Source organism: Oncorhynchus keta, unplaced genomic scaffold (genome assembly GCF_023373465.1).
Source record: "Oncorhynchus keta strain PuntledgeMale-10-30-2019 unplaced genomic scaffold, Oket_V2 Un_contig_29345_pilon_pilon, whole genome shotgun sequence".
Lineage (NCBI taxonomy): Eukaryota > Metazoa > Chordata > Actinopteri > Salmoniformes > Salmonidae > Oncorhynchus > Oncorhynchus keta.
The window spans coordinates 27,437-38,175 of NW_026286495.1; the positions used below are offsets into that span (position 1 = coordinate 27,437).

Sequence of the window (10,739 nt, forward strand, 5' to 3'; positions counted from 1 at the left end):
GTGATGTCACCAGATTGACTTTAGATGCAGTATAACGTTAGCTAGCTAGCTAAGATTAAGGTGTGATGTCACCAGATTGACTTTAGATGCAGTATAACGTTAGCTAGCTAGCTAAGATTAAGGTGATGTCACCAGATTGACTTTAGATGCAGTATAATGTTAGCTAGCTAGCTAAGATTAAGGTGTGATGTCACCAGATTGACTTTAGATGCAGTATAATGTTAGTTAGCTAGCTAAGATTAAGGTGATGTCACCAGATTGACTTTAGATGCAGTATAATGTTAGCTAGCTAGCTAAAATTAAGGTGATGTCACCAGATTGACTTTAGATGCAGTATAATGTTAGCTAGCTAGCTAAGATTAAGGTGATGTCACCAGATTGACTTTAGATGCAGTATAATGTTAGCTAGCTAGCTAAGATTAAGGTGATGTCACCAGATTGACTTTAGATGCAGTATAATGTTAGCTAGCTAGCTAAGATTAAGGTGATGTCACCAGATTGACTTTAGATGCAGTATAATGTTAGCTAGCTAGCTAAGATTAAGGTGATGTCACCAGATTGACTTTAGATGCAGTATAATGTTAGCTAGCTAGCTAAGATTAAGGTGATGTCACCAGATTGACTTTAGATGCAGTATAATGTTAGCTAGCTAGCTAAGATTAAGGTGATGTCACCAGATTGACTTTAGATGCAGTATAATGTTAGCTAGCTAGCTAAGATTAAGGTGATGTCACCAGATTGACTTTAGATGCAGTATAATGTTAGCTAGCTAGCTAAGATTAAGGTGATGTCACCAGATTGACTTTAGATGCAGTATAATGTTAGCTAGCTAGCTAAGATTAAGGTGATGTCACCAGATTGACTTTAGATCCACTGGATGTCATAAGGTCATAAGGCACCAATTTGTAAGTCGCTCTGGATAAGAGCGTCTGCTAAATCACTTAAATGTAAATGTAAATGTAGATGCAGTATAACGTTAGCTAGCTAGCTAAAATTAAGGGGAGGCCCTCTGATTTTAAACTAGCTGACGTTATCATTGCTAGTCATTTTTTACGAACTTTGCTAGCTAATGACAACATTGCCATCTGTCTAAAGTCTATTTTACAATATGATACGGCTGGCAAAGTAGTTTCCTATTAAATATTTGATTACTTTATCAATATACTGGTATTTCCAGGCACTATAGTGTAATTTAGACTAAACAGTAGTTAGCCTCTGTCCAGAATGACTGAGTTCATCACCACTGTAGGGCACCACTATGGCACCGCCGGAAGAGGACGGCTTGAGAACGTGCATAACAATGGCAGACGGGACCGAGTGACGGAGGTGAAACCTATGAATAGATATCTACTTCTATGTTTAGAGCCTGTTAGAATCCTTTAGAATCCTGTTTATAATCCTTTTTTGGAGCTGTATTGGGAGGGGTTAGGGTTAGAGGTTATGGGTTAGAGGTTAAAGAACTTACGGTTGGAGCTGTACTGGGAGGGGTTAGAGGTTAGGGGTTAGAGGTTAGAGGTTAAAGAACTTACGGTTGGAGCTGTACTGGGAGGGGTTAGGGGTTATGGGTTAGGGGTTAGAGGTTAAATAACTTACGGTTTGAGCTGTACTGGTAGATCTCAGAGTAGGGTTCTATCTGGACAGTGGATCCTCTGAGGATTTCGGGGACACGTCCCTCCAGAGTGGTACTGACCACCAGGTGATCATGCTCATCTATCCCACTGAACACCTGTTTGATGGTCAGCTTCTCCTGGGCTGGTAGGAAGGTCACCTCAGCCTGACACGTAAACTCACCACCTGGAGAGGAGACATTTTTATTTCATTGATTTACATTGCCAGCATAGTCCACTCAGTAACAGCAACAATTGCCACCGTTTTCCAGAGAGTCCTGGGTTCTGACACACGCACGCACACACAAACACACACACACACAGCGAGAGGTCAGGGTTAAGGCAAACATGCCTGGCCTGGACTGGACTAAACATTGGTCCTCTTGTCCTCCGTCTCTAACACTCTCTGCTCTGAGGTAATGTGAGGAGAATGTGGTGGGAGATATCTAGAAGACAGCTGGCCGTTTCCTGGGTGTGTGTGTGTGTGTGTGTGTGTGTGTGTGTGTGTGTGTGTGTGTGTGTGTGTGTGTGTGTGTGTGCGTGCGTGCGTGCGTGCGTGCGTGCGTGCGTGCGTGCGTGTGTGTGTCTGGCCTGACTAAGTGGTATTGCAGCTGCAGCATAACCCAGCAGCTGTGAATCACGTCAAGACTAGAAACCCCAGGCTTCCTGTATATGAAATACAATGACAAGTAAGAACACTGTGTAAAAGGCCAGGAAGTTCTTATTGTAATGTACAGTCTGACCTTCAGCTTGTCAACTAATCATGAAGCCCTTGGTGAATCAGGTGAGTTCGTTACAACAACGTTGTTAAATGTGAAATGTCTGGGGATCCCTCGAGGAGAGGTTTGAAAACCTTATTACTCAAGAGCACAACATTATAGGACAATTCGCCAAGGTAGACGTGGTTCACCGATGATGCTGAATCCGTTCTTGTATCCAGGCTGCTCCAGGGCGAAGGCCCATCCGATGACTGCTCCCAGGGCTGACAGGGGCTGGAGGGAGGGGCCTAGCCTGGCAGGGATGGTGCTGATGGCCACGTATGCTCGCCCGTCATTGGCTACCACGTACGAGTGCAGGTCGTTGCTGTTGAACTCGACGGAGACGGAGAGTTGCCCACGTACACCCTGCCATTCACCTTGCCGTTCATCCTCTGGGGCTTACCTGATAAACGAAGAAGAAGAAGATTACTGTCTATTGTCACAGATGTTACGTATCCACTGTGGCTTCCCTAGACAAAACAGCAACATATCTGGGAAGAGTCGCTCTGTGTACGCGGTTTTCTGATAGACCGAGGTCGACTTTGTCATTTTTGTAGCTAGCTAACGTTATCTGAAATGACTGGCTAGTTAACATTTAATTGACAAGCTAGCAATGAGTTGCCACAATCATGATCGTTTGCCACACCTGATAGATATTCAACTTGATCATTTGCTGAGTGATAAATTTTGTTTTGGTTCGAAAAGTAGAAAAATAAGTAGCTATGGAGTTATGAAAATTGGGGACTTACCCTCCGACACACACTGTATTCCGTTGCCGTAGTAGCCGGGCCGGCAGTGACAACAGTAACCGCTGGCGTAATCTTTACAGTCGGCGAAGGTGGAACACTTATTTCTGTTGTTGGCACATGTCTCAGAGTTGTAGGAGAACACTGTAAAACGAGAAGACGACAGTAAGGTTAGCACATCAAACATCAGAAGGACCTGGTCGGGTCATGGTAAGGTTAGCACATCAAACATTAAAAGGACCTGGTTGCAGTGTTCTTGCATTTCAAACAAAGTTTTAGAATTCAAAAATAATTATAATCTAGAATAAAGACGTTCTACATTTTAAAAAGTTTCAGAATTTAAAACACAGTTCTAGAATTTAAAAGAAAGTTCTAGAATTTAAAATACATTTCTAGAATTCAAAGTAAAGTTATTTTTCCCTTGCTACCATACAATGTGAACCTACCATCCACATTGATGTCTCCATCATCTACTACCACCACCTGAGGCTGGTACTGGACCGTGTGGACTGTGAACTGGCCCCGTGGTGAGGTCCCTGGTGAGGCTGCTCCTTGCGATACACCTCCTCCTCCGGTTCGTAGGGAGGATACGTCACTTGTTGTCCTCCTCCAGGATACCTCTTTGAGGTAGCCTCCTCTGAGACCCTTGACTCTGGGGCAGGTCTGTCACCCTCCTGGGGCCACGCTGGTGAAGTAAGGGGAAGTCCCAATCTCGTACACCCACACACCTCGCTTACCTGAGTTGGTCTCCCTGGATAAAGCAGGAGGAGTGATCACGAGAGGAACTGCCAAAAGGAATGGCCTTATCCTGCAGTATTATCTCTGTAGTTCTGTGGGAAACCAAACATGACCTCCCTCACAGACATTGGTGGAACAAAGTGGGGCAGCAGGTAGCCTAGTTGTTAGAGTGATGCATTAGTAACCAGAAAGTTGCAAGATTGAATCCCTGAGCTGACCAGGTAAAACTCTGTTGTTCTGCCCCTGAACAAGGCAGTTAACCCACTGTTCCCCGGTTGGACCACAAGAGTTGGAAAGACAGCACAAACAGATCTAGGACCAGTATACCTAGTTTCTTCAGTGACAAGGCACCACAACATACTCTGCAAGAGCCTTGTGCTAAGTTGTTGGCTCAATAACCCACCATTTGTATTTAACATTGTATGGAAGCCATCTCTTGTGCTGCCTCTCCATAGGGGGGATAGTAGTGATCGTAATCATTATCGCCCCCATTTCAAGGCTTCCTGGTCTAGGTAAGACTAGAATCATTGGTAAATGTACAACTTTGCTCTTTTTATCTGAGAAATGTATTTTGAATGTAAACCAATCAGGGTTTAGTACTGGATATCCAATCAGGGTTTAGACCTGGACATCCAATCAGGGTTTAGGCCTGGACATCCAATCAGGGTTTAGTCCTGGATATCCAATCAGGATTTAGGCCTGGACATCCAATCAGGGTTTAGACCTGGACATCCAATCAGGGTTTAGTCCTGGATATCCAATCAGGGTTTAGGCCTGGACATCCAATCGGGGTTTAGGCCTGGACATCCAATCAGGGTTTAGGCCTGGACATGCAATCAGGGTTTAGGCCTGGACATCCAATCAGGGTTTAGACCTGGACATCCAATCAGGGTTTAGTCCTGGACATATCACTACTACAGTAAACACTCCAGTAGTTAATGATCTTGTCAATGCTTTAGGCACTAAAATGAAATGTGCTGCTTTGTTTGTGGACCTGTCAAAAGCTTTTGATACTGTTGATAATGCTATTTTATTGAATAAGTTGTCCTCGATGGGCCTGAGCTCTGATGCATGTTTCATGATTCATCTCAGTGACGGAACTCAGGCCATTGTGATTAATGGGGTTAAGTCTGAATGTCGAGAAGTACATAAAGGTGTACCACAGGGTCGATGTTGGGACCTGTTCTCTTCACTATTTACATAGACACTATTGGTCCAATCTTTTAAATATTTGTCTAGTATATGCAGATGATACTACGATGTATGCTATTGCCCTGACTGTTGATCAGGTTGTGTCAAAATATTTAGCTACGCAGGAATCCCTTGCTGATTTAAAACTTGTGCTAAATAATGGCAAAACTAAATACATGTTGTTTTTAGACTCTCGTTAGAATGTTTCAGATGAACTACATGTTCACTTATTAGATCGAACGTGTTCCTGCATATAAATACTCAGGCATTTGGATTGATATGGATTTGATGTTGATGTTTATAAAACATATAGATGATCTTGTTAAGAAGCTACGATTTAAAGTTGGCTTTTTTCTACAGAAACAGATGGTGACTTTCTCTAATCAGTAGGAAGCAGATTATTCAGTCAACCTTTTAATCTGTTGTTGATTATGAAAACTCTCAAACCTTTGGATGCCATCTACCATAATGCTCTTTGTTTTGTTACAGCCGTTTTTGTACTCATCACTGCATACTGTATCAAAGAGTTGGCTGGACTTCTCTAAAGACCCTACATTGCTTCCTTTCTGTTTACAAGGCCCAACTTCATAAGCTTCCGTCTTATCTAACTTTGCTGTTGAGGTATAGACACCTGAGTTGCCAGGATTGGTTAACTCTGGGGTTCCTAACCTGTTCACAGGATTGGTTAACTCTTGGGGTTCCTAACCTGTTCACAGGATTGGTTAACTCTTGGGGTTCCTACCCTGTTCACAGGATTGGTTAACTCTTGGGGTTCCTAACCTGTTCACAGGATTGGTTAACTCTTGGGGTTCCTAACCTGTTCACAGGATTGGTTAACTCTTGGGGTTCCTAACCTGTTCACAGGATTGGTTAACTCTTGGGGTTCCTAACCTGTTCACAGGATTGGTTAACTCTTGGGGTTCCTAACCTGTTCACAGGATTGGTTAACTCTTGGGGTTCCTAACCCATTGACAGGATTGGTTAACTCTTGGGGTTCCTAACCCGTTCACAGGATTGGTTAACTCTTGGGGTTCCTAACCTGTTCACAGGATTGGTTAACTCTTGGGGGTCCTAGGGTCTCCACCCGGTAAATCTGCTTTTAGTTTTAAAGCACCGTATTGCTGGAACAAAATGATAAATACATTTCATCTTGATGTTCTGCCGATTTAAAGTATTGACTATTTGTGGAGGAATGTTTTCTGGGTGATATGTGATGTTTTATTTGTACTTACCATGACTGTGTTTTTGTATTTTAATGTGTGTATATATATATATATATATATATATATATATATATATATATATATATATATATATATATATATATATACTGTATATGCTGAGTGTATAAAACCTTAAGGACCCCTTCCTAATATTGAGTTGCACACGCAGCCTCTATTCGTTGGGGCATGCTGGCTCATGTTGACTCCAATATTTCAGACAGTCGTATCCAGTTGGCTGGATGTCCTTTGGGTGGTGGACCATTCTTGATACACACGGGAAACTGTGAAAAACCCAGCAGCGTTGCAGTTCTTGACACAAACTGGTGCGCTGGCAAGTCAGTTAGGACATCTAATTTGTGCATGACACAAGTAGTTTTTCCAACAATTGTTTACAGACAGATTATTTCATTTATAATTCACTGTATCACAATTCCAGTGGGTCAGAAGTTTACATACACTAAGTTGACTGTGCCTTTAAACAGCTTGGAAAATTCCAGAAAATGGTGTCATGCTTTAGAAGCTTCTGATAGGCTAATTGACACAATTTGAGTCGATTGGAGCAGTACATGTGGGAGTATTTCAAGGTCTACCTTCAACCTCAGTGACTCTTTGCTTGACATCATGGGAAAATCAAAAGAAATTGGCCAAGACCTCAGAAAAAAAATTATAGACCTCCACAAGTCTGGTTCATCCTTGGGAGAAACTTTCAAACGCCTGAAGGTACCACGTTCATCTGTAGAAACAATAGTACGCAAGTATAAACACCATGGGACCACACAGCTGTTACACCACTCAGGTGGGAAACAGGTTCTGTCTCCTAGAGATGAACGTACGTTGGTGCGAAAAGTGCAAATCAATCCCAGAACAACAGCAAAGGACCTCGTGAAGATGCTGGAGGAAACAGGTACAAAAGTATCTATATCCACAGTTAAACGAGTCCTATATCGACATAACCTGAAAGGCCACTCAGCAAGGAAGAAGCCACTGCTCGAAAACCGCCATAAAAAAGACAGAATTTGTAACTGCACATGGGGACAAAGATCATACTTTTTGGAGAAATGTCCTCTGGTCTGATGAAACAAAAATATAACTATTTGGCCATAATGACCGTTTGGAGGAAAAAGGGGGAGGATTGCAAGCTGAAGAACACCATCCCAACCGTGAAGCACGGAGGTGGCAGCATCATGTTGTGGGAGTGCTTTGCTGCAGGAGGGACTGGTGCACTTCACAAAATAGATGGCATCATGAGGGAGGAAAAGTATGTGGATATATTGAAGCAACAAAGCTTGGTTGCAAATGGGTTTTCCAAATGAACAATGACCCCAAGCATACTTTCAAAGTTGTAGCGAAATGGCTTAAGGACAACAACAAAGTCAAGGTATTGGAGTGGCCATCACAAAGCCCTGACCTCAATCCTATAGAAAATGTGTGGGCAGAACTGAAAAGGTGTGTGCGAGTTACAAACCTGACTCAGTTACACCAGCTCTGTCAGGAGGAATGGGCCAAAATTCACCCAACTTATTGTGGGAAGCTTGTGGAAGGCTACCCAAAACGTTTGACCCAAGTTAAACAATTTAAAAGGCAATGCTACCAAATACTAATTCAGTGTATGTAAACTTCTGACCCACTTGGAATTGTGATGAAAGAAATAGAAGCTGAAATAAACAATTCTATCTATAATGATTCTTTCAAATTCTTAAAATAAAGTGGTGATCTTAACTGACCTAAGACAGGGAATTTTTCCTAGGATTAAATGTCAGGAATTGTGAACAACTGAGTTTAAATATATTTGGCTGAGGTGTATGTAAACTTCCGACTTTAACTGTATGTATTCACCCCTTTGCTATGAAGCCCCTAAATAAGATCTGGTGCAACCAATTACCTTCAGAAGTCACATAATTAGTTAAATAAAGTCTGCCTGTGTGCATTCTAAGTGTCACATGATCTGTCACACGATCTCAGTATATATACACCTGTTCTGAAAGGCCCCAGAGTCTGCAACACCACTAAGCAAGGGGCACCACCAAGCAAGCGGCACCATGAAGACCAAGGAGCTCTCCAAACAGGTCAGGGACAAAGTTGTGAGACGTACAGATCAGGGTTGGGTTATAAACAACCATCAGAAACTTTGAACATCCCACAAAGCACCATTACATCCATTATAAAGAAAATGGAAAGAATATGGCACCACAACAAACCTGCCAAGAGAGGGCCGCCCACCAAAACCTACGGCCCAGGCAAGGAGGGCATTAAATCAGAGAGGCAACAAAGAGACCAATGATAACCCTGAAGGAGCTGCAAAGCTCCACAGCGGAGATTGGAGTATCTGTCCGTAGGGACCACTTTAAGCCGTACACTCCACAGAGCTGGGCTTTATGGAAGAGTGGCCAGAGAAAAATAAGTAAACATGTTTGGTGTTCACCAAAAGGCATGTGGGAGACTACCCAAATATATAGAACAAGGTACTCTGGTCAGATGAGACTAAAATGTAGCTTTTTGTCCGTCAAGGAAAACGCTATGTCTGGTGCAAAACCAACACCTCTCATCACCCGGGGAATACCATCCCACAGTGAAGCATTGTGGTGGCAGCATCATGCTGTGGGGATGTTTTCATTGGCAGGGACTGGGAAACTGGTCAGAATTGGAGGAATTTTGGATGGCACTAAGTACAGGGAAATTCTTGAGGGAAACCTGTTTGTCTTCCAGAGATTTGAGACTGGGACGGAGGTTCACCTTCCAGCAGGACAATGACCCTAAGCATACTGCTAAAGCAACACTTGAGTGCTTTAAGGGTAAACATTTAAATGTCTTGGAATGGCCTAGTCAGACCTCAATCCAATTGAGAATCTGTGGTATGACTTAACATTTCTGTACACCAGTGGAACCCATCCAACTTGGAAAGAGCTGGATCAGTTTTGACTTGAAGAATGGGCAGAAATCCCAGTGGTTAGATGTGCCAAGCTTATAGAGATATTACCCCAAGAGACTTGCAGCTGTAATTGCTACAAAGGTGGCTCTACAAAGTCTTGACATTGGTGGGGGGATAGTTATGTACACTTAAGTTTTCTGGGTTTTTTTTGTCTTATTTGTTTCACAATGAAAAATATTTTGCATCTTCAAAGTGGTAGGCATGTTGTGTAAATCAAATGATACAACCCCCCCCCAAAAAATCCATTTTAATTCCAGGTTGTAAGGCAACAAAATAGGAAAAATGCCAAGAGGGGTGATTACTTTTGAAAGCCACTGTAGGTCTCAATATGTCTGCCCTGTTATTTTTGAAATAAAAAGACCAGTACTTACTCTGCTAGCGCCCTGACAGAGGTCTCCCTCTCGGTGGTGATGCGGTAGTACGGTCCCTGTCGGGTGCTGAACACCAGGTACTTGACCAGCCCTTTACTGAAGCCCGCCTGCATGGCCTGACTACTGCCTCCTACAGCTGTGGAGGCAAACTGCATCCCCTTCCTGGGGTAGAGCAGGATGGCATAGGAGGTCGTCTCAGCTGATGCTATCACCAGCTGGAAGCTATTCCTCTGTTGAAAGAGAGGTTACAAGAGAGAGTTACAACACGGTTACATTGTTAAGATTCAGACACAAGAATGTCACTCACTGCTTCTGCCTGCTCTTTGGGGTCCAGGTCGGGCTACTCTAAAGCATTTTGTAACCTCTTTCCACATTAATACATTAACTTGATTGATTGATTGATTGACTGGTAATTCTGATCTCACCTGTTTCTCCAGTCCGTCTCTCTGCTGTGGTCATGGTGTTGCCTGGAAGCCACATCGACCCAGGTGACGTACCACCGCGTGTTCCGGCTCCACCTAGTAAACACAAGTAACAGCTACTTTAATTCATTCAGTGCTTAGACTAACAGTATGCATTTTGTTTAGCGTTTTAGTGAAATATTTTTACAATGTAAATTGTACTCGCAATTCAGCTTATTGCCAGCTGTACAATGTCTTGGTTAAAGTAAAACAAATGTTCCATCTCTCTCTCTCTCACCTCATCGTCCTCTGGAAAAGCCCTGTTAATCTGCTCTGCAGCCTGCCGCAGGGTGGCTGGGCTGGCATCCTGACGGTAGTACACCTACCCACGCCGTCACCAGTATCCAGGTCACCGTGCAGGGCCGCGATCATGCCGAACCCGGCGGGCATCTTACCAAGGTATGTGGACTCAGCACTGGGCTCTGCCATGGCAACGAACCCATTGGTGTTGATCTGAAATGTAGAACAAACACAAACTGTCAATAATCAGCAACAACATGGGTTGACTGACATAGTCAGACAGGGTCTGTATCAGGACATAGAGAGACTAACAGCCCACATAGTCAGACAGGGTCTGTATCAGGACATAGAGAGACTAACAGCCCACATAGTCAGACAGGGTCTGCATCAGGACATAGAGAGACTAACAGCCCACATAGTCAGACAGGGTCTGTATCAGGACATAGAGAGACTAACAGCCCACATAGTCAGACAG

The 10,739-nt window shown here is 43.3% G+C and overlaps 1 pseudogene; it reads right to left on the minus strand.

Moving 5' to 3' along the window:
* The window catches only part of LOC118378644 (nidogen-1-like), a 37,201-nt pseudogene extending 26,724 nt beyond the window's left edge, over window positions 1-10,477 (minus strand).
* Window positions 10,478-10,739: the final 262 nt, after the last annotated feature.